Source organism: Stegodyphus dumicola, chromosome 2 (assembly GCF_044657685.1).
Source record: "Stegodyphus dumicola isolate Sdum_Otavi_A_Nest chromosome 2, ASM4465768v1".
Taxonomy (NCBI): Eukaryota; Metazoa; Arthropoda; class Arachnida; order Araneae; family Eresidae; genus Stegodyphus; species Stegodyphus dumicola.
In genome coordinates, this window is record NC_140769.1 from 7,732,377 (window position 1) to 7,757,635 (window position 25,259).

The following is a 25,259-nucleotide window of genomic DNA, read 5'->3' on the forward strand; positions in this document are numbered from 1 at the left end:
ATTTTGTAATTACGTCGCAAATATACATATAAATGTATATATTTTCTTTTCCTACAACACTTCAGAGTCCTAAGTATGTGAAAACCACATATTTTTAAACAACATTTCATTCTGAACGGAATTAAATGCTATACTTTTCACAGGACAGTTTTCTCAGAATGGTTTAATTTGAATGAAATATTTTCACAAGTTTTCGTTAATTACATAAGAAAAAAAAATTAAGGTAATTCGATTTTATTCGTTTAAGGTACAAAAATTAAGATCAAAGTTTATTGTATTATTAATATTAAAATTATGCATTATTTCTTTTCTATTTATAGAGCTTCTTCCTAAAATACTTTCTTAAATATGACATGATTTTTTGACTTCTTTTAAATTGAAAAATGTAAGTCAATTTATAATTAATGCTCTATTCGGTTCATTTTATATTAGATAATTATTAGGAATTAGCGAAATACTTTAAATAAGTATTTCGCTAATTCCTAATAATTTAATAGGTATTAAATAGTATTTGACTTTCTCTGAACATTTCTGAAAGGGAATAAAATAAGTTTTTTTTAAGTATTATTTTAAACTTGTAACTGAGTTATTATAAAATGTAAAGGGAATAATTCTTTTAATTATACTTATCAGATTTTCTTTTTACCCTTCATTTCAACAATACATATTCCAAAACTCTTTATTACATTCTTAAGTGCGCATCTCAAAGCATTTGCTTTACAATACCTTTTAACAGATTGCTTTCCAATACGAACAATTCTTGCTTAAATAGTTTTATAACGTATTTGTCAACAGGATGTCAATTTATGTTTACATTTGAATGTTAAGGTTATTATATATTTAGATAATATTTATAATCATTATAAATTTAGATTTATTTTTTCTCATTAACTTTCATAGTTGTTTATGAATGAATAATCCTTCATTTCCAGTACATTTATAAATAATTTAATGAATATTTAAGTCATTTGTCAAAGGCAGATACATGCTTTTGTCAAACACAGATACAGATACCCATACATATTTCCTATTTATCATTTCCGGCATGTGCAAATCTTTAATTTCTATGCATTCACTATATTTTTCGTGTAAAGTAATTTACACTAATTTAGCATACACCCGAAAGTTTTACATAAAAAATATATATGAATATAATTTGAATGAAAATTATAAGTATTATTTTTAATACCCACTCAAAGGTCAGTTTTTCTTCAAAATTCCTCCACGATGGCATCTCTCTCTTTAGGCAGATAGCCCTTGCATGCGTTACTCTATTTAATAAAAACTTAATCTGACCTATGTGCCTAATTACAAATATTTTAACATACATAATTTTATATTTACATTTAGCCATCAAGTTTCAAACTTTTCAAATCTTCTAGAAAATAAATTTTGGCAGATCTCTTTTAGCAATTTTCTTAAAATCTATATTTTTGCAGTGCAACTGCTTAGAATTTTATAAAACAAATTCATAATCAAAATCGCTGTCGTTAGTTATCGAAAAATAACCAAGATGTGATTTTTGCGTAAATGTCAGTAAACTATACAAATTGCTATTATCCATCACACTATGAATGTTTCTTTCATGCGAGAGTGTCCCTTTTTCGATTTCTATGGAACTGTCGTGTGTCGAAATACTATCAGAATCTTGTCAAGCGAGCTTCTGAATGTAAACAAAGAACACCCCGTCTGGTGACCCAAGCTTCAAAGCAGTGCTTCACTTCTAGCGCGGAATGGCCCCTCCTCCCTTTCCTACCTCCATGGGTACGCTGTATTTCAGAATTCTTCTTTCAGATAAAAAACAAGCATTTTCTTTGGTTTCCTTAAATCCTCTTCGTTCATAATTGCTATTTGTTTCTAGTAGAATTGTACTAAAGTCGGAAGAATACGCATTATTTTTTAGAAATGCATATTGTAAAAGGTTTTTCATTTGAATGAATAAATCACTCATTTCAGAAAACAAATTGAAATAGTTTTCTTAAATTTTAACTCCTACATGTTGTTTTTGTAAGCATAAAATAAGTGATACAATACAGTGTACGAAATAAGGAAACTCTTATTCGAGACAAAAATTATTTTGTAATATGCTATTAACTTTCTTACGCTTTTGTATGAAAATTAGTAACTTTATTTCCCACACAGTTAATATGGTGGTGTATTTAATTATGGCAAAGCACACTATGGCTATCTGCCTTTGGGGAGGACTTTCTAAGGGAAACTGGCTCGTATACACGTTACACATGGGGAAAACCACGAAAACACCCATGCAGCCAGCCCGTTCGCGGGATTCGAACCTCGGACCGAAATACCAGTGTTCAGCGACTTTACCGCTCGGCCGCTGGTGGGCACACAGTTAATATGAGAGCTAACATACTGAGATCATATCTAATTTTGCATAATTGAATTGATTCATTAGATGCGAAAAGGTACATTTTTCAAAGAGGAATGACTAGTTTTATTGACGCCAAATATGGGAGAATTCACTAAAAATGAAGATGACCGCAGTTTCAGTTGTATCGGAAGCATCATTTTTATTTATGACGGCACTGAGTGCTGCACTGTTTCAGTACATTTTCCAACGAAATGTGCCAGAATTTTTACGTAATCAGAATGCTGCGTATCACTGGAAATTTTAGGAATTATCTGGGGAACTGTCTCGATAATTTTAGAGATGGTTAACCTACTACTTATAAATCTAGCACCTTTTGTTGTGATTTATAAATTTTTCTTCGGTCACATATTCCGTCTGTATACCAGTCGAACTCTTCAATTGCTGATGAATTTCGGACTGGTTTTCAGACGAAGCGGAATCAAAATTAACGGTGCAGAGAGAAAAGACACTTATAACTACTTCAATTAACCTGTTTCACAAATACAGACGTAAAGCGGACGTTCAGCTGTCCATACTTCTACGAACATGCATAAATATTCAATATGAAGGTTCTTTGTTGTATAGCAGACGTTCAATTCCCGAGTTCTTCCCGCAAATGTGAACTGATCTATCTGATTCTAACTGTTAACTGCTAGACTCATAAAGATAGTCAGATGGCTTATCGTTCCGTCTTAAAGTTTTGAGTAAAATAACTCCAATTCAGTGGTTTAAAATATACCTCCTTTTCTTTGTCAGACTAACGGTTATATAGCTTGTATAGCAGAAACTACAGTTCAAATAAAATGAAGATATTAATTTACAAGACAAAGTGATCTTATAAACTTTGATTCAGGCCCTTAAATTTCATTAACAGTTCCGGTTAACACACTAGAGATGAAATAAGTAACACAGTTGTTAAGAGAAGTAATAATGAAATGTAAGCTATAGATGCCGAAAGGTTTCTGTTAAGAACTCTGTGATTAATATATGAAGTAATGTAACTAATGTAGTTACTGGTAAGAATCGACGAAACTAGAAATAAAAGTAAAGGCAAAATAGTTAGGTAACCTGCTAATAAACACAAAACTCCCTACGAGTGATAACATGGCTTGATAAATTCAGTCTAGGATCTCGCCTGACCACAGCTGTACTTGCTATTATGTACTGCTGAGAAGTAGGCATACGAAAATCTTACGTAGATGCCCAAGACATGAATTACAAGGTTGTGCGAAGAAACAAATGTCTAAAGACATCACGTTTTTTAAGACACAAAAAATTTTTATCTTCATGAAATTACGTATATGTTTCTTATGTAACTAGCAAATTTTCCGTGAACCAAATATCCAGTTATACTTGTTCAGTTTGCCACATGAAATGTGTACGTACATGAAACGTGGGTTCATCGCGGATCACAAGGTCTGCCTGCAAAATCATATACTTGCAGATCTACGCTGAATTTCACCCATTTAACTTTTTGACAGTTTTTTAGTGTCCATGCTTTCTCAATGCATGTGTGTTCAAATAAATATGTGACTTAAGTATTCATTAAAGCAGTGAAATGTAGCTTTTAATATAGGATGTAATAAATATATTAAAATCTTTTAATATTTACACATGCGAAACATCTCGTACTACTTTCAAACTGAAAGAAGAAAAAAATCATTGAATTTGCAATTTTTTCTGAGATGGAAAAATTTTCTGAGTAGCCGAAGCAACAGCATTGAGCACTATCTCTCGGATCAGTACACGGGACATTTTGGAACACATGTGAAAATACTTCATTGCGCATGTTCTCTTTCGTTTAGTAGAAAAAACAGAATGCACTTCTGATAGATCACATTTTTCTTAAGGCGAAAAATGTTCACTACAATTTTCGCTAGGTCTAAACACTCTGACCCTTTTTAATTAAAAAAGTTTCAGTTTACATTTTTAGGGCGAAAAATCTTCCTTTTTATTTTGTCTATCGAAAAATCGGTGTTAATTTCGAAATGTAAAAAGCAAAATTACACTAAGATTTCAAAAAGTCGAAATAATTCATTTAAATTTTTTTAAGTCGAAAAAGTTTAATTTTAAGTGGGGAACCTCTTTCAATTTCAAAATGTAAGGAGAAAAAGTTCACATTTTTTTCTTTTAAAATTAAAATATTTTAGCTACATTTTCCAAAGTTTGAAGTAATTCATTTAAGATTTTCTAACTAGAATTTTTTTCACTTTACACGTTTTACATGTAATGAGACCAAAGATCTCATTTATATTTTTTGTACTAGGAAAACGTTTCGATTATATTTTTTGTAAACTTGAAAGCGTTTCATTTCAGTTTTTATAAGATATATATATATATATATATATATATATATAAATTAAAATTAAAGGGGGAATACTCATATTAAAATTCCCATAATTCAAATTCAATTAATAAAACTAACAAAGTAAAGGAATTACAATTTAAAATCTAAACAAATTCCAGTTCACAAATTCGTAATTTTAAGTAATATTTTTAAAAATTTTAAATTTTAAAAGTTTAGAATTTTTTTAAAACATTTTTACTTAAATTCGATTCGTTCGAAAGTTCTTTAACATTTAAATAAAGTTTCTCATCCCAAATAATTTTTAATTAATTTAAATTGCGTAGAGGAATTCTTGATATGCATTTGAGCATGATAAATTTGGGGAATTAATTACTTACATTTAATTTCATTTCTATTTTTCATTTGCAGATGCATAGCAAGGAGGAAACAGAATGACTGAACGGTTGAAGGAAATGGTAAATAAACTAATTCCCTCTGAAGAGTCGGTATTTTATCATTATCTCTTCAGTTGCTCACTTTTAAATAATTTTCTTTATATGGCTCTAATTTTCATTAACGACTTTTGTCACAATTTTATGCATATCCAGTGCTATTAACCATTTCTATTAAAGCAATTTTTACATGCAGATTAACTTTTACTATTTAATACTTGTAAAACATTTTTATAAACCTTTTAAAATTTAAAATAATTTAAATCATTTTAAAATTTTAAATTTTTAAAAAATTTTATTTAAAAATTTTAGACTTTAAATTGTAATTCTTTTACATTTTTAGCTTTCTTAATTTAATTTGACATATAAGAATTTTAATAGGAGTATTCCTCTTTAATTATAATTATTTTTAATTAAATCATTGCAACCTAGGTGCAGAATTCTTAACAGTCCTTTCTTACATTTGATTATTTGTTAATATATATATATATTTATTTATTTATTTAAATATATATATATATATATATTTATATTTATATTATATAAATCCTCATATATAGTATTACAAATTTTATCCCAATTTCTTTTGCGCAATATGCTGTTGAAAATTAATCAGTTTTAGAAAAAAAAAAAATTAGAATCAAGTCCAGAATGACCCGAAAGAAATGATATTTAAAGCCAGTGAATTCTAAAATTCCTATAAATATGTAAATAATAAATCAATAGTCTGAAGAATTACAGATATGTGAGATACAAATTTGAAAAATGTGTAGTACAGGAAGAGGAATGCAGTCAGTATCTGATCCAACGTCATCAAGAAGATGTTGATAAAATTAAATTGAAATCCCTTGGTCTGGAAAACCACTGCGTTTCTGTTCATCCAAAATCAGCCGAGGAACTGTTTTAAATTATTTATTCATAACAGTTCGAAAATCTTGAACTCCTTTACTACGCAGAGGAAGTCGGATAATGAAATGAAAAGCTATTAAAATGTACAAAACGAATCCATTTGTAAATAAATTCCGGCGTCCACCATAAGTAAAAGAAATTAACTAGACACGTTTTACTAAGTTTAAGACTCAAATGTAGAACTACAAAGTATATATAACAAGTAATAGAAAATAATGAAAGCATGACTTACCCAGAGCGAACAAAGATGAAAAGACTACAATTCAAAAGTGTGTGCTTAGGGTTAGCTGATGGTTGGCTTCATTAACGAAACAAATTGCCATCTATCTCCCAAAAGGTGAATAAAAAGCAGAAGGTAATTTTCAAGTTTTTAGATTCTGAAAGCAAGATAGTAAAGTAAGAAAAAGGGAAAAATAACAAACAAAAGTTAGAAAAGTATCAAGTCTTCTCATCATGGGCTTATGATGACAACTTGGAATAGAGTGTATTATATATCTGGGAATAAAAGTATTGTCAAGAACGTTTGTACAGCAATACAAATATATACTATAAAATACTTATGTTCCTTATATACTTAAATTCTATATATATAGAAGGGTGTTTTATATTACTGTATTTGAGCTTTTAGATAAAATATTCGTTACTTTAAAATATTTGATAGGATGTCGACTACTTCAGCGTTTTTTAGTGGACGGTTGATGAAGTTAATTGGAATTTTATTTCCTTGTAAAAGAATAGCAAGAAGAAAATTTCTTTCTTGTGTTGTTCAGGTTCTCTGCAAACGTTTTTAATTCTGTTCATTTGGTTAAAACTTTTATTTGATATAACCATTTTACAGATGTTGGTTTTTCAAATAATAAGTTTAATTATAGAAAAACTGAATTCTCTACTTTTATGAGATAGCCTCATTTTTTTTAAGTAATTGACTTTTTATTGGTCTTGTTAAGTTTTAGATAGGTAGATGTTAAGATGTTGCTAAGAATTGTAAACTTATTTCTTGTAATTGTAAACTTTTTCATTCAAAATTTCTTCAAAAGTAAGCTTACACACGAGGGTGTCAGAGAAAGTTTAATTAAATAGCCTCGTCAAAGATTTAGTACATTGTTTAATTTAAATTTAACTGTAATTCGTCTAAACAGAAAAAATTTTTCTGTACTATCAACTTTTCTTCATAGAAGGTTTGCTAATTTAAACTTGAATAAAGTCTTTAAACAAGCTCAATAAAAATTTTCAGCAACAGAGTTTAAAACAATTGTTTGTTTCAAGTACAATAAAAAATATTAGTTATATTACCAACTACCATGAAGAAGATTTTTCTGCAACTTGATATTGTAGTAAAGAGAGATTTCTACCATATGTAGACGAATAACATAAGCATATAATTACATGGAATCTAGACATTGTACAGGATCAAGAAATAAAGCAGCTTATAAAATAAAGTGTAAAATTTTTACCAGTTTAAATGCATTCCTAAATTGAGTTGTTTCGAAAATACTTCATCAGATGTAGATAAGTTCATATTGAAGGCAGTATTTCTACTAAGTTATCCTTTCAAGGAATGGAAAAATGAAATATTGGAACAAAGCAAAATGAATATTGAAAAAATTAAAGGATTTAAAGGAATTAAAAATTGGAAGGATTTATTTCAGAAAATTTCGCAATTGAAAAAAAAAATACTATTACCAAAATTGATAAAGCAAATAATAATTTTAGAATATTAGAAAAAAACGTTCTATTCTCTTATTGAAAACTGTATAATTCAACAACACATTGCATTTCCAACATTAAAGAAATGTCAATAATCAACAAAATTTATGCTTTTCTCAAAAAAATGGAAAATTTCTCCTTTTACTGCAAGCAAAAGATTTGTCAAGCTATATGAAGACTTTTGATTATATTTTCACAAACCTACCTAAGTCAATATGTGATTAAATTTGTGGTAAAGCTCTTAATGGAGAATAGTACTGTTGGATTATTAACAACTTTCAAATAATTGAAAAAATTAAAATTCTAAAAGTTCACAATATCAACTACTATAAAAATCTCTACACATTTCTCCCACTTAAAAAATATATGGAAGCCTTTCAGCTTTTTCTTGAAATGCTTACTATTCTGGTTTTTCAAAAATGGAAAAATTATTTCCATTTCTCGCTTTTCAATAGATTTATCAAGCACGCAAATGATCAATAATTTACTTACAAGCAAATGGTATTACAATAGTAAGTTCTTATTCAATTCGTGACGTCTGTCTGTTTTCTAAAGAAAATAAATTTCTGAAAAAAACCTTTCAGTTAATAATTTCAATAAATCTAAGCACATTTTCAGATATATTGATGATATAATTACATTCAGCAAATAATAATCTAATTGAAAATCTACCTCCCCCCACCTATCTAAAACTTAACAAGACCAATAAAAATCAATTAATTGTAGATTACTTGAATCTTAGAATTTACAGTCGTAAAAAAATAACACTGTTTGATGAAAGAAGAGAATTTAATTTTTCTACGACTAAACTTATAAATTCAAACACTAACATATCTTAAAAACGTTATAGGAAATACAATTTTTAATCAAATTACCAGAATTAAAAAAAGCTTACACAAGTATTGGAACAACAGCAGGAAATTTTCTTCTTACTAAAATTTTAAAAGAAAATGAAATTCCAGTTAACGTCATTAACGGTCTATTAAAAAAGCTGGAGTAGTCTACACCTGATCACATTTTTCAAAGTGTTGAATTTTTTATCTGAGAATTCAAATCGAGAAGGATAAAGAAGGATGTTTAAAAAGATTTTTAGCATATTTTTGTATATATTTGGGCATTATTGTACAATTTTGTTTGCTTATACTTTTAGTAACAGAATTTCAAAAACGAAAATGATACTTACTGTGACTTTTCTAAGTTTTCTTTCAATTCTAAATTTTCTTTCAATAGTAAAAATTGCCAGACGTTGGTTAGGATACTCAGAGCTTTTTCTTAATGTCCCAATGATTTGGATCGTACTTCCAAACGAGAAATACTGATTCTGAAAATTTATTTTCTCTTTTCACAGCTCACTATAAGCTTAAAATTGTTGGAATGTATACATTTGATATAAATTGTGAAAATAGAAAACAAATGTTTTTGAGAGATTGAAAGTACTTAAAACGGTTTGAGTTTATAGCCAAATTATGACACTGGGCTTAAATCCCAACTGCTCAACATACTACATGTCTTGGAATGTCTTGGAAACTAGTTACGCACGTATTTCATCATCAACCTTCACAATTAAGGAATTACAGAAATTTATAATGAAAATATTTTGTTATGAAAAAATGGTAATTATGAAAGGATATTATTTAATAGTTCAAATTCACACGCCATACATAAATCACACACTTCCTCACTCCTTACAACTTAGGAATATTTTTTTTATGAAACTAAAGCTATTCTTGAAAAGTGTCTGTTTTTTTTATTATTTTTTTAAGAATACGTTGTAAGGTATTTCTCCTGCCTTCTTAGATGCCTTCGTAGTGTAGAGGTCTTCACGTATTCCAGAGGTCCGTGGATTTCTCCCGCCCTTTTAGCGTGACTTTGTGGTGTAGTGGTCTGTACGGTGGGCGCGTATTCCAGAGGTCCGTGGTTCGATTCCTGGCGAAACCTTTGCTCATTTTTCATCTTTCCTGTTTAAAAATTTACCTAATGTCTCTATGACCTTTGCAGGTTTCTATTTTATAATGATACATGAAAGATAGAAATACTGCAGCGTGAATTTTTATTCGTCCGGAAAGCTCCACATACCTTGCTATTCTCATATTATGCGTTTGATAGCCAATAACTGAGTAAAATCTCAATAGTTTAACAAAATTTCTTTAGTATGGTATTAAGAATGCTTGCTAGTTTTGTGATCTGTCATGGGTATCTACCCATGTTATGTTAAAAAATATGTAAAATGTTAAAAAAAATATTCTATGCAACACTGAAAGTATTTTTAAATCCTATAGCCTGCGATGTTTAAAAATGTTACACCTGATCGATTGATTAGCCAATATTCTTCCTCAAGTGAATAAAGTACATACAGATTTTCAGCATATAAAATGTAGTGCTAAAATTTACTCAAAGTTTGCTGGCTAATGACTTTAATGCAGCTAAGAAAACAGCAGACGAACCTAATGCATTTTGACATGTGTTATTCAGTTAAAAGACATCATATGCAGGCAAGAATTTTTTTTAAATTTTTTTTTATAAAAGCTTTGAATGCATTGATGAACTTATTTTTAGATAAAGAAATTTATCTTTGAGCAAACTTCTTCATAATGTAATATATATTTCTTGCGCTTTTGACAGGAAGATTTCAGAGTTATGGTCTTTCTCTGATGAGTTAATTGTTCATTGGGGCCTCCGGTATAAAAAATACAATTATCTGTTTAACAGAACTGCAGTATAACTGTTTAACAGATTTGGAAGACATTTTCTCCAACGAATTGTTTGTACTGAAAGTCTTCAGCGTAACAGTATCTACAGCTTCAGCATGTGCGGCATTCCGAAGCTACTGTTATTATATTAGTAACTAATGTTACTTTCAATTTTTATTGCTCTAAGGCAGTACTTTTATAATAGCACTAGAAAAACAGATTGGACATTAGGAATTTAGTTAAGAAGCTTGCAGCTCCAAAACTATAACTAATTTAGAAATGTCTTGCTCAACGAAAAAGACCTCGATGCTTGAATGAGGAGAGAAAAGCAGAGTTTTTGTGACTTTATCATGCCACTATGTATACATTGTGATGTGGTTCTTATAGCAATTTCAGTTTAAAGTAAAATAAGGTTTTGTTAAAAATTGAATTTACTAAATTTTACAAAATTTGGTTTCATAATTAAGTGAAAAATATGTGTATTTACTAGCACATAAAATTTATTCTTAGTTCGCGGGAACATTTTATTTAAAAACACATTTTCCACGGTGTTTTCTTTAACTATATTTTAGTTTCTTTTAAAAATATATTTTCTGTAGCACTTAATATTAACTGAGTTTATTTATTTGTAACTTTTGTTCTGTTATTGATTGTTATTCTTCATTTAATTCCTGTACTTGATTTGATTATTTACTGGCCAAATAACTACGGATTTTGCCTTCTTTGCATTTAACATTTATATTTTTAATACATGACTTCATTATTATTTCAAGTTTGTTATTAAGACATGCAAGCGGAGAGATTTTGATTAAATGATAAGAATTTCTGGCAGTCTTTCTGGTTGTTACTCTGTTTACCTCTTACTAATCTTGAAATGATTTACAGCACTTACGGTACTAGTAGTTAAACCAGTGGTTAAAGTAGCGCAGATCCATACAGCATAACTATGGAAATTGATATACTTTTGCATATTTATGTAAGGCAGTTGAGGGTTAACATTTAGTTTAGGATCTAAACTGAGGTAATTTGTTAGACCTTTCATAACATTTTAATAAAGGTAATTTTATTTTATTATTCACTCAAGAAATAAAGTAATTTTAAAAATACAGCGCATAAAGAAAATTCTTTCTTGTGTACAGATCAAAAGAAACTTAATAATAAATTAAATGCTTTTAAGAATTAGTTGACATACGTCATATCTGATTATACGGCAGATCTTTCGAGGATAAGCAGCAGCAGAAAGACTTTACTTATTTTTGGGAAATTTGCTTGCGGCTGCTCAGTGCTGAAGATGTATGAAGTTCAACGATGTAATAGTTCCGCGGTATAAGCCAGGAACTTGTCTCTGTCTATGAGGTGTGTGAGAAGAATATGTGTTCTCCCTGTGAACATGTGTACTCACACACACACACACCAAGAAATACTATGTAATTTTTCTAAAGTTTCTGTAATAATTCAAGATTTGTTTCCCTGGGCGGGGGGGGGCGTTCTACACGCGAGCTGAAAATCTTCTGGAGAGGTCATGGAAGTAGTAAGTTAGATGGAGTAGCCCTAAACCAGTCTTCTCCATACCCTGCTTTGAAGCACTGGCGATCCCTTCGTTGGTGACAAAAACATTGGGTTCAATGGGTTTTGACATGATCCGATGTAAATATTTTATAATTACGTCATAAATATGCATATAAATGTATATATTTTCTTTTTCTACAATACTTCAGAGTCCTAAGTAGTATATGAAAAGAATTCAATTTTAAATTAAAATAGTATTTAACTTTCTCTGAATATTTCTGAAAGGGAATAAAAAAAGAATTATTTTTTAAGTATTATTTAAAAACATGTAACTGAGTTATTATAAAACGTAAGGGGAATAATTCTTTTAATTATAGTTATCAGATCTTTTTACTCTTAATTTCAAATATACATATTCCAACACTTCTTTTTATTACTTTCTTATTACGCATCTCATGAAAATTGCTTTACAATAGCTCTTAACAGATTGCTTTCCAGTACGAACAATTCTTGCTTAAATAGTTTTATAACGTATTTGTCAACAAGATGTCAATTTATGTTTACAATTCAATGTTAAGGTTATTATATATTTAGATAATATTTATAATCATTATAAATTTAGATTTATTTTTTCGTATTAACTTTCACAGTTGTTTATGAATGAATAATCCTTCATTTCAGATACATTTATAAATAATTTAATAAATATTTACGTATTTTGTTAAAGGCAGATACATGTTTTTTGCAAGCATATGCATTTTAAAAAGTACATGTTACAATAATATATGGATGTGAAAAAAATTTATTTTATTTAAAACATTTTTGCGTTTGGAACATACTAAAATAAAAGTAGCGAATACTCTATCAAGGGTATCGAAAGATGCATACAATTTTAAAGGTACGGTGAGGTATTTTTCATTCTTTAAGCATAACTTTTTTGCTAAAATCTATATTTTTGTAGTTCAACAGCTCAGAATTTGGTAAAACAAATTCATAATCCAAATCGCTGTTGTTAGTTATCGAAAAATAACCAAGATGTGATTTTTGCGTAAATGTCACTAAACTATACAAACTTATGATATTATATTATTTTTACTTATGATATGATCTTTACTTATTTATGATAGAATATGCTTTAATAAAAATAAATTTAATTTCTGACATGCTTAATAAACAGTAGAAAATACTGTCACTAAACGTACTAACATGCGATACGTTTTTTGCAAAATTAAACTGATAGCTTCATTAGGAACAGAATGAAGAGCCTCCTTACAACAGAGGCCGTCATGTGAAATCAGTTCAATAACGTAATTTGATATCATTCTTGTAAAGACTAAAAACTTTATATAATCAAATAAATCTCTAAATTTTTCTGTTATAGTATGCAGAAAAACAAATTTTTCAGATATGTTGTTAACGACCACTTCCTTAGCAATACATCCTTCTCATCCCGCGGAACAATAACTATCATTCCATACCTCCTCAGCGCCCACTGTGTGCAGCGCCTGTGCTAATAAGTATCGTTATCTGATGTCATAGTGGCAGGAATACTTGCTACCATAGGCAAATGGAGTAAAATAAAGAGAAAAGTTTCAAGTTTCAGCTTTTTGATATATACTTTTATTTTTGATAAACTCGAGAACAAACTGTTTTATCGTATCGTCCGAATGAGGTAAAAAAACGACTCTCAACAGTCTCCAACCTCGATGCAGACCGTTAAGAACCCTGCATCGAAGTTGGAGAAGCATTGAAACGAGCCGTTAAATGACTAACGCTAAAAGTATCTTGACATTTAGACATAAATCATCAAAATGTATTTTAAAATGAAATTTTGTTCATTTAAGCAAAAACAATAATAAATATATTCCTTCAAAAATTTTCATTTTACAAAACTTTCCTTTTTACAAAATGGTGAATGAAAATATGTACTTACATTGCCTTCAAAATATGAAAAAACGCCTTAAGAAAACTCTGTTTTGTAACTTCAGCAGCCTCATCTGAATGGCGCAGCCATTCGAAATGTGCGAAAACGTTTAGGAAAATATTACGTAAATCTACGAACAATCGCGCATCCGTGGCTCAGGCTGTTGCGCACTCTCAGAGTCGTCTGATCAAGTTAAGCGAAATTAGAAGCGACCTCTTTCTCACATTTTTCGAAAAGGAGAGCACTGGTGAGATAAACATTAGCATGATGCGGACTAGTCTAACTTCTTACTCTAAGCGAATAATAAAACCGCAAACAGTAAAGATCAGCAAGAACTATATTCCTCCCGATTTTGTTTCCCCCCAAACGTCTACTGCATCGTGCAGCAGCTATTCGTTCTTCGGTTCTTAGCTATGAGGATCCCGATCAGAAGTAGAATTTTCTCTCTTCGATACCAAAAGTGCATTGTAATAATTTCTCCATTAAGCGATTATTTTATTTCGGTTTCCCCATTCGCTCACCCTTAATTTTATTTATCCATATTTTTTTGTTATTGCAGCATGTTCAAAACGAGCTCAATTTAAGTAACCAAATTTGTCGAAAGGCAAAGTATACAGGGATTTCGGAAAATCTTGACTTTACTTTTATTTTGTCACCGAAAACGAATGAGACCCAATTGCTGAAAACAGCACCCTCCGAAACAATATCCAGCACATACCTTTTCCGCTAGCGAGGGGTTTTCCGCAAATTAAGTTTTCGTTGATCATGAGAAAGTTACCGAATAAATAAAGTAATGCGTTATGGAATAGGAATCAGAATATTTTACCTTATCTGTATCCAACCTGCACAAAAGATTCAAAATGGGATTTAGAAGGAATTTTCTTATTCAGTGTTGGAATTTTGTAAATGATCCGGTAGCAACAAACACTTCTTAAGTAATAATGAACCCGAATAAAACTATTTTTATTACATGCTCAGTGCTTAGTCACACTTGTTAAAGATGGCAACAGAAATATTTTTTTTTCTCATTTATTTCTTCTGAATCCCTTATAAGCACTTTTCTCCCTTCTTTTCGCATGTCTTCGTCTGATTTACCAATTTTATTTATGATCCGGAGTAATATTTCTGCACTTCTTATCTCCGTTCTCGCGCGAAACTTCAAGGGATAGTTTTAACCGTATTTTTGTCAAAGATGCGACAACGGCAGTGATAAAAAAATCAGAAAGTTTTCCCCTTCATTCAAGCTGACATTTTATCGCCTCTACCGAGCGACACACTTGTGCAATATAAGGGGTCGGGAGACGCAGCTGTTTACCGAACCAAATGGATAGCCGAGGTAGAGAAGTACCTGCTTTTTAGCTGTACAATCCTTTTCGCTAACTTTGAAGAAAGTTAGCTCGTTAAACAGAAAATTGGGTTTAAATGATAATATAGTAAATACATTGGAAATCAGTTCACAAATATTAACTTAAAAATTCATAATGCACTGTGAATTAATACGCAACAATATATGTAATTTATTACACATCTGTCACTAAATTCTTTTAGCGTCTTACAAGTTTTAAAGGTAAATTCTTTTTTGATGTGTTGTGTTATATCTTGAACACTTTCAATTCAGTTTTATTCTTATATATGAATGTTCTTCTATACAAATAAAATTCACGAGGAAATTCTTCAGTATTCATAACGTTTTGACCCAACATTTTTTCTTTAATATTATCGCATCGCCTTTCTGCATCTTATCCGTGTTCTCTGCGAAAAATTCGCCACGTACCGTTACATAGGTAAAGAGCATAAAGGGTCCCTCCGGCCGAAATAATGCACGTAATAATTGCCAGGAAACGGCAGAGGTGCCCCATTATAAAATTCTTCACTGGAAACAAAAGCAGAAAAAAAAATGATTTTTAATCTAACAATCATTACTCTCAGTATTTAACGAAAAGTAGAATAATAATGACAAAAATAAATTATATTTGAGAAAACTGGAAGGAATGAAATAAGCTGATCCAACATTTTAAACAATAAGCTACTTTTATACACTAAGAATTATAATGATTTAAAGCATGTTTTTCATCAATTCAGTCCTTGTAAGAGCACAGGCAAAACAATTATCATCCTGAAGATATTATGCTATGAGCTGCAGCATTCTATGTGTTGTCTATAGCAATAAAAGTCGAAAATCATTGGATTGGAATACTTGAATTAGTGCAATCAAAATAAACAAATCTTTTGGACATTCATTCTTAACAACTCTATAAATATTCTCTACAGAATTTAATTTACATTTCAAAAAGCAGTCTTTGGATAGATGCCAAACTTGGGACTCTGAAAATAAAATTTCAATCTTCAGGGATGAGAGAATTCAGATGGCAGAAACTGGAAAGGAAATTCGGGCCTGTAGTCATATCGAATGGCAGAATCTGAGCGAAATTTTTATATTTATAATTTCGGTTGCCATGATTTCAATTAAAATATGATCTACATGTTTGTTTGGCGAGAAACTGAAGAAATGCCTGGGTTTCAAGAAATGTCATGCCTAATAACATACGTAAAGACTTATGCTAAAAATTGTGAAATTATATTAACATATTCAGATTCATGTACCGAGCAAAACAAAAATATCAAAACCCTATTAAATTTATTGAAACTTTTTAAAAGTACTGAAAGAAAAGCTTAGTCAATTGAAAGGAAATTTTTGGTAAGTGCATATAGCTATTTGCCGGATAATTCAGATTTTGCCGTTACTGAGTCATGTGTAAAAAATTTCAAAACATATTCTTTTCACCAAATGATTCATACTATATAATCAAAACAAAGCACCATATAATGTAATCCTTTTGACTTGACATGATTTGTTCTCAACACATTTTTTAGAAAATTTAGTCCTTAAAAAAAGTGTAACCAAGGTTTACAATGTGTTCAGGAAATTGGCGTGAGATGCGCTGGATAAATTTAGAAAGCTCCAAACTCTATCTCATACATTTAAATGTGGCTATAATAAAGATTCAGAATTTAATGCCATTCTGTAAATCTGTAGCAAGTAGACCACAAAGTTTGAAAATGTAGATCAGCCTTAATTATATCCTAAAGGTAGAACTGTGGCAAGGGAAAAAGGAAACACGATGGACCTGCTAAAATTCATTCCTCCTGTTAAACATGCTTACTAGAAAAAGAAAAGCTTAGTCAATTGAAATGAAATTTTTGGTAAGTGCCGGATATTTTGCCGGATAATTCAGATTTTGCCGTTACTGAGTCACATGTAAAAAATTTCAAAACATATTCTTTTCACCAAATGACTCATACTATATAATCAAAATACATATAATGAAAGCGTCATATATCCTAAAGCCAAATGGCGAAATATCACATACAGCTGATGAAGAAGACATTTATATTGATGACGAACTAGTCATAAATAACATATTGTAACAGAATTGATAATACTATTATTTATTAAAAAATCTATAACTAAATAAATATAATAACCAACGTTTCCTAAGTAAAAAACAACAAATTAAACCCATAATTTCACTTAATTACGTTTTTTACTTGCCAAATTGATTAACTCCCCCAGTCACATAAAAGTTGCAACATTACTGACGATTACGTTTTGGCTACTTTTTCTTATTTTAGATATTGTTAGAGGAAAGCTACATCTGTATTTATTCATTCTACAGTATTTATTTGAATGTATATTATAAAGGGAATTTTAAAAAATAATGTACATTATATCATCCCCCCCAGTTCTCCACTTTTTGTTTTATGGAGTTAATCGATTTGTACAGTGAACGGCCCAATTTATATACGGCAACGCTGACCTATGTTGAGAATCGACATTTTGCTAATCTAATTTTTCCTCAAAAATCCTCTGCACTGAACAGCAGTATTTATTAATTACTGACATTTATTACAAATCACGACAATCAAAGTCTACAAGAAAAAGGAAAATCTTCAGAACAGCTACCCAGATACAGATACACTTGCAAATACAGTTGTAGTTACAATAATTATTCCTGCAACTGTATTTTACCTGTACCTATGCAGCTGTTCTAATGGTATTCTTTTTAGTAGACTGACCAGTCAGTTCTGTAGAATTCTCAACGTAGAGACAACTGTCTATGAAAATAGATTTCAGTGTATTATACAATGCATGACAGCTGACAGTAGAGTCCGGGAAATTGTATACAGCTCTTCCCTCAACTGCTGATAACTATGTAAAAGACACTGATGGATTAGAAACGAAGTTTGGCTGCCAAACCGGCCTTACTGTTTGAGTATTATGTTCGAAAACTAATATCATTTGTAGTAAGAAATCCAATGAATCTGAAAGCAAAGATGAACATCCTGTGATGCATCGTATGGAAGACTGACGTCACATTTGAAGTCTTTAGAGTCTGACATAATTTCTTACTAAGTATTTTATAAACATGAAATATACTGTATCGTGATATTTATAAAGGAATTTAATAAGTACGATATTTTTCAGCTTTTATGAAAATTTGGTGAAAATTAGGATATTTCACAAAACGTGTGACGCCTTGACATAATGTGAAACACCTTCAAATGCACAGGAATATTTTCTCAGAAATAATAGGAATTTGAGACGCATGACTTCTGAATCTCACTTACTTAAAATTTGAGATATTTTTTCAAAAGTATAAACGTTTGTATTTCGTTAGTGCAAACTACTGCAGGAAGTGAAATAATCTTTTTAACTCACGCATACTTTAAAATAACACCCGGAATAGCGATTAATTTAGAAGTCAAACTACTAGCCCTGGAAAATTTGCAAATATAATGCTGATTTTTGCTGTTTGACTTCTAAATTAATCACGCATACGTATTAAATTTCCCTATATAAAAATCAATTCCCACAATAATATAATAATAGTGAATAATAGTGTCTCAATATGAAAACTAAAAAATTAGGAAGATTCGTGTAACGTCATTTTTTGACTGTTACTTGAACTTTTAATTATGCAAACAGGCTGTAATCATATCTGATAACCATTTATCAAAAGTTGTCTTCTCTAAGACCTCGAACTTATTATAACCTCGAAAAAAAGAATCAGAGAACTGCATTGAATCTCTTGCAATAAAAACGTGACTCACCTCCTTTACCGTTGTCATAGGAACGAACTAATCCACTCTTCATCGCAATCCTGAGCCTCGAAGTTCCCTCTTTCGTTCTGAATGTGGTTCTCCGGATCCAAATTTCCCTCGAGCAGCGTTTCATTGAGAATTGGCTTTGAAATTATATGACTCATACAATCTGTTGCGCCTCGCATCTTCAATCTGCACATTCCCATGCCTCTCTTTACTTCCCCTCCCCCACTGCTTCTAGCTTCTGAAGTGGGGATCATTACTGTGCTTCGTGCTTCGCACCGTTTTAAGAACAAAACTTTCTTCATGAAGAGCAGAAACAAATGTACTGTTGCGTGCGTGCTAGTTCGTAATGGAATGAATGCACACATAACCGATGGTAGCTTCATAAAATATATTTTCGCAGTAGAAACACTTACATTTCTGGAACTGTCCACAAAAGCACCTGTATAGTTCTTCTCAGTATCACAGAACACAATCAGTAGTTACTCTTCAAAATATTAAGTACGTGAAACACATGGCAGTACGAAGCTTGTCTAAAAGGCAAAATTCGCCTTGAGATCTCAACACTCCGATGTCAGCTCTGAACTAAAATCTGAGAGCTAATGCGCTCGCCTATCATACATAGTTTCTCCCTCGCGCCGAGAAACTCTAGGACCTTCCATTACTCGAAATCACTCGAATGCATGTACGGTTAAAGTCGCATGTAACATCCAAATGCAGTTACAGTTCCTTATAGGGATCAACTACAGGTATTCAGCTACAGTACCAATTAGAGACATTCGAGTCATATCGCCAAATAACCGCTAAGTTTGGCGAATTTTTATCGATTTCTTGACAAATTTCTCAACAAAAATTATTCGCCAAAACCATCGTCAGCTTGGTGATATCTCGCCCATTTTGCGAGATAGCCATTTACTTCAATGTTAAATAGATTTGCTACTGTAACCCTATTTTACCTGCAGGATTTCGCTTTGCTTTTTCAAGCATTTCATGCTACGTTATGCACAAGATACTTCAATTTCATATACGATTTCACTAGAATTATTTACATATATAGAATTATTTACATATATAGATATATTATTTACATATATATATAAAATTCATAATTTATTTTTCATCTTCTGGCTTATTTTTTCAATCGCTTTCAAAAATTTATTCTGCCTGTGCAATTCGCTGTAAATTTCAAATGCTCTTTCCTGATAATTTTGTAACTATGGCTAAAGAACATCTAGCCGTGTTAAAATCCTTGCGTGAAATTCCTATTTGCGCCAACTTCGTTAGGTTTGGATTGGCTATTAAGATTTGGAATTTGCAGTAATTTTCTAAACGTTACGCAAAATTAGGCAAAGAAAGCAAATTTTGACTGTCGTGGATTTGATGTAAAATTGTAAGAATTTCGATTACATAGGTCCTTTTCGTTCAAGAAATAAAAATAATGCTTTTAGTATATTTTGCTCCCGAGGAAAAGCCACTTTGCCCCTGAGTTTACATTTTATATTGATGTTGTTCGCTTATATATCAATCAGTCGCACCAGTGGTCGAGCGCCAAAGTCGCTGAACGCTGGTAATTCGACTTGAGATGGAATCTCGGTGAACGGACTAGCTGCGTGATTGATCTTGTAATTTTTCCCATGTGTAAACGTGAATACCAGCAAGTTTCCCTTGAAAATTCCTCCGAGAAGGCATACCTCCCTATAGGCAGATAGCCCTTGAGATACTTTGTCTTAAATTAACCTAAACTAACCTTTTATATCAAGCTCTAATGCTGATATGATAATAAATGTCTCGTGCTTAAAGAACCTAACAATGTTGTTATGAGATTTTTGAGAGAAAAACAAATTACTTCAAGTATACATACATTCTGTATAACTTGATATTATTTAGGTCACACGGAAAAGACTTCTGAAGTTCTTTATTTCCTTAAATACTGATCCCAATATAAAGATATAATAGGTAAGGAGGATCTTAAAGTAACATACATTATTGTATCGAAATAATAAAGTAGGCGTATGGTCTAAATTACGTAGAAGCGTTTTCGGCAGTGCCTTTGAATTGCAGTGTAGTTCTTTTGTTTTCTTGTATACTTTTAATCGTATTGTGTGTGCAGTTCTTTGCAGGGGTAACCAGGTTTCTTAAGAAATAATCAATAGAGAGTTTCGGAGATTAACAATATGATCTGAGGGATTTCGGAAACAGAAATCGAGCACAGAATTTGCCTATAGGCGCCTGCCAGCAAGTGATTAAGGACAGAAAGGCGGAACAAATTAAAGATTAACAGCAGGAGACGCCCCACAGTAAACATAAAAATTTTGACATTGGAAAAACTGAATCTGTTAGTCTTTCGCACTATAATTCCGTTTTAACTTCAGTTACTTAACTATTCTATGTATTAATTTCATTACTATTTGTTAGCATCATTTACAATTACTAACTACAAAATTTCTTGAAATATTTTGTTTCAATTTAAATGTAATTTAAAATTTTCTTCACTTATACACTACATTCTGGTCTTCAATCGTTAGTTAGATTTCATCATATTAAGTTTAATAAGTTTCGTCGCGTTTTTAAAATATTTATTAAACTTTCTAATATTAATTATTTATATAATCTACATTATTTTATTCATTCTAATTATTTTATTTAAGCATGAAACTGATTTTTAATAACTTTCACACAATTTTTACTTTATGTATAACTTTCTGTCTTTTACAAGATTTCAAAGTTATGCATATGTGTATAAATAAGAAAGAATAAAATATGAGTCTACCAAAAATGGCAAGCAAACTGTCGTAAATAAGACACAAATAAAAAAACCACCTAAAATGTAAACATAAAAATTGAAACAAAACTTAGATAGCATAATAAAAGGCTCAGAGTGATACGATGAGCTCGTTATGATACAGGAATGTGATTTTCAAGACAATAAAGAAATTTTTAAATGTTTAAAAAAAAAAGAAAAAACTGAAAGCTTTCAGATTTTATATTACACCCAAAGGGTCGTTTTATTAATGTTTTGTGTGTTATCTTTATTTATTAAATATCATGTTCTTCGCACTTAAGCCACATAAAATTCAACTCGACAGCAATATCATGAAATATTTAAAAACAGCATAGTTTTAGAATTTCGGACATTCAGTCTCACGAGCTCGACATAAAAATGTTTTTTTCTTCCTTACAGTGTTACCATTTCTTACTTTGAAATCATTGATGGAGTTATTCAAAATTTGATGGCTCTAGTTGCCATCGTTTTGTCACAATGCGAGAAACAAGAAGTGATTCGCCCTTTATAGTAAGACTCAAATAAATGTCCTTTTGGTACTAATCGCCCTTCTGGACTACCTCCCCTTTGGGCTAATAAATAGAACAAAGGTTGATAATGCTTTGGTTTTTGTCAAGGAAAAGCTGAAAGAATTATTAACAGAGCAAGGTATCTGAATTGTATTTGAATTAATTGTAAAGCTAATAAATCAAGCACTCTAAATCAAGCAATGAGAAATAAAGATTTCTTTAAAAACTAAAAAATGAAAAATATTTAAGTTGAAAAGCTGTAACTTGGCCTGACCCGACTCAAATAAAAGGTGTCCCTTACATTTAACAAAAATTGTAATGCATTTACCCGGAAATTTTTTTAATTATATGGGAAATGATAATTCGTCTCAATTTTGAAATTAAGATAGCGTCTGAAATTGCCTTTTGGAATTTTAATGAAAAATAAAAAGTAGTATTTGAAAAACCAAACGTGTAAAAATGCCCTGTAACTAATGAAAAAAAACTAATTCCGATAGCTAAAACTACAAACTTTTAATTTAGGTTCTTGAGACATTAGGTATTTTCTTAAACATCGAACCACGGACCGCTGGAATACGCGCCCAGCGTGCAGATCACCACATGCTCGAATGCCTACGCAGACGACTTTATGCTAGTTGTGGTAGTAGGAGCAACCTCGAAATGAGATCTCAATACTGTCTTGATCTAATCTCCCAATGGGCAGAGCACATAAGCTTCAGATTTCGGCATAGAAAACCTAAGCATTACCTCATAGGTCGCAGCAGGCAGCTTAGACGCAACCCAAGTATTAAGGTATCTGCCTACGTTAAAAAAACGATTTCGGCGAAAAAATTCGATTTTTTTTTATTGCCCAATTTGAAAGGTCAATTTTGTAGGATTCCGAAAATGGCTCATATTTACGTTTGGGATAATTAGAAGAGAAGGTATAGCCAATTAACTGCACTGGAAGTGAAAGCAGAAAGACCGGAAGTGCCATTTAAAAGGCTCAACTTAAAGGTAAACAATGTTGTTATCCGTGTTTTTTTTAACTGTTTGTGTGTAAAATTGTGCTAAAACATTTCATTTTAATTCTGGGTACTTTTTTTTTGTTTCTGGCAATAATTATTTGCCTTAAATCTTTGAACTGGGACTGGCAACATTGCGGTTTTTTTAACTGGGTTTGGCAACATTGTGATTAGGTATAAAGACTATGTTGCTGGGTGCATATATAGCCGTTTTAATTTTTAATTCAGGGTATCTTGGATTACTTCCTGTGTTTGAACATTTAGGCATATCAATTGAACAAGAAATGATTAAAAATTACTTTGGAATTGATAACGAAAGAATAAAGAACTCGAAAATTCATTCGTCGCTCATTTCGAAAATAGCCAGAAAAAAAATTAAAATCAAATAGGAAATCAAAATTACTTAAGTATAAAGATATGGAAGGTGTGATGTACAAATGTGGAGAATTTTAAGTGTGTAAATACAACAGAACAGTTTTTCTGTTAATGTGAAATCTTTAAATGCGTTTTCTGAAAAACTAATTTTTCTAGTGTTTTTACATACAAGAAATGTAATTACTCAAAATATTCTAAAGATATCTCTATTAAATTTCACTAAAATGTTTTCTATATTATTTATTAGGTTTTAAGCTACAATCTAAGTAATATTTATTAATTTGATTGTTTTATGAGTATTTCTATATAAAACGGTAAGAAATATTTTACAAAAAACTGTGTTTTTTAATGTAATTACACATATTTTAGTAAATTTTAGAAATATCATATACATTTTAGTTCATAACACAGATAAATGTTGTAGTAGTATACAGTATAAAAAAAATTTAAATATATGCTGTGAGAAAAAATATACGGCATTTAACGTAAGTGTTAAATTCTCCTAAAAATTTGCATAAAATTGCATATATTTCAAAAATTTATAAAAATATTCCTAAAAATTTACCTATTTTCATGATTTGATATCATATTTTGACTAAATAAATATATATTTCATCAGAATTCTATGTTTTTAAAAAAAAGTGCTCCGAACGTAGGCAGATACCTTAAACTCCATGGGATACCGGAAAAATGTTCCCCCAATATCTTGGGTAACACTCAACAACAGACTTTCCTATATGCCATATGTCAGGAATCGTAAGACCCCAAATAGCATAGACTCCAAAAGCAACAACATGAGACGCATAACTTCAAATAAATGGGGTACCTCATCTAAGCTACTAAAAATATGGCATAGAAACACTACAGAAAGAGTAATAACTTGCAGAGCGGCAATCTGAGGTGGTGAACTTACCTCTCACATGAGAAGATCCCTGCTCTCCATTTCAGGGACAGCTACTTCTTCAAGTATGCAGGGCCTGCCGTACCATGTAAACACTACCCCTACAACAGCTGGCAGGAATTTCTCCACTAAATTTGATAGTTGAAACGGAATTTAATAGTTGATAGTTGAATGCTCACAATACTTTTATTTTTATTTATCCCAGTCATAACATCTTGTGAAAATTTCAATAATTTATCATATTTCATTTGTGTTATATCTAATCCTATTATTCCATATTTTGCCCTCACCCCCCGGGTAAGAGTACATATCTCAACGAAATGTTCCGCATCTCCAATAAGATCACATTTGAGGCATCTATCGTTGCCCTGGAGGTGGAATCTCTTTAAATATTGTGGAAATCTTCCATGACCTGTGATAAGTTGATTCACATCTGTATAGGTTTTCATTTTTCTATTTATTTTAATATTTTTTAAATAAGACTTTCTTCTTGTTGAATTTTCCCACATTTGATTCCATTGTTTATAATAGTCTTTCATTTTTATAATCATTTTATATATGTATCTGTATATGTAGCTGTATATATATATATATATATATATATATATGTAATGATTTCAAATGCGTAGATAAAAGCAATGGACCTCCCAACAGCTTACGATACTGCGTAGATGACCGAGAAGACCATAGTGGTTTGGAGGTGGCACAGTGGAAAGCGTGATGACACAATTTA

The 25,259-nt window shown here is 30.7% G+C and overlaps 1 long non-coding RNA gene across 1 annotated transcript in view; it reads left to right on the top strand.

Annotated features, from left to right (window-relative positions):
* The window catches only part of LOC146998354 (uncharacterized), a 168,982-nt gene that overhangs the window by 70,398 nt on the left and 73,325 nt on the right, over positions 1 to 25,259 (top strand). The window contains exon 2 of the long non-coding RNA XR_015039291.1: positions 5,088 to 5,134. This is a non-coding gene — a long non-coding RNA (uncharacterized LOC146998354). The remainder of the gene's footprint in view (positions 1 to 5,087; positions 5,135 to 25,259) is intronic.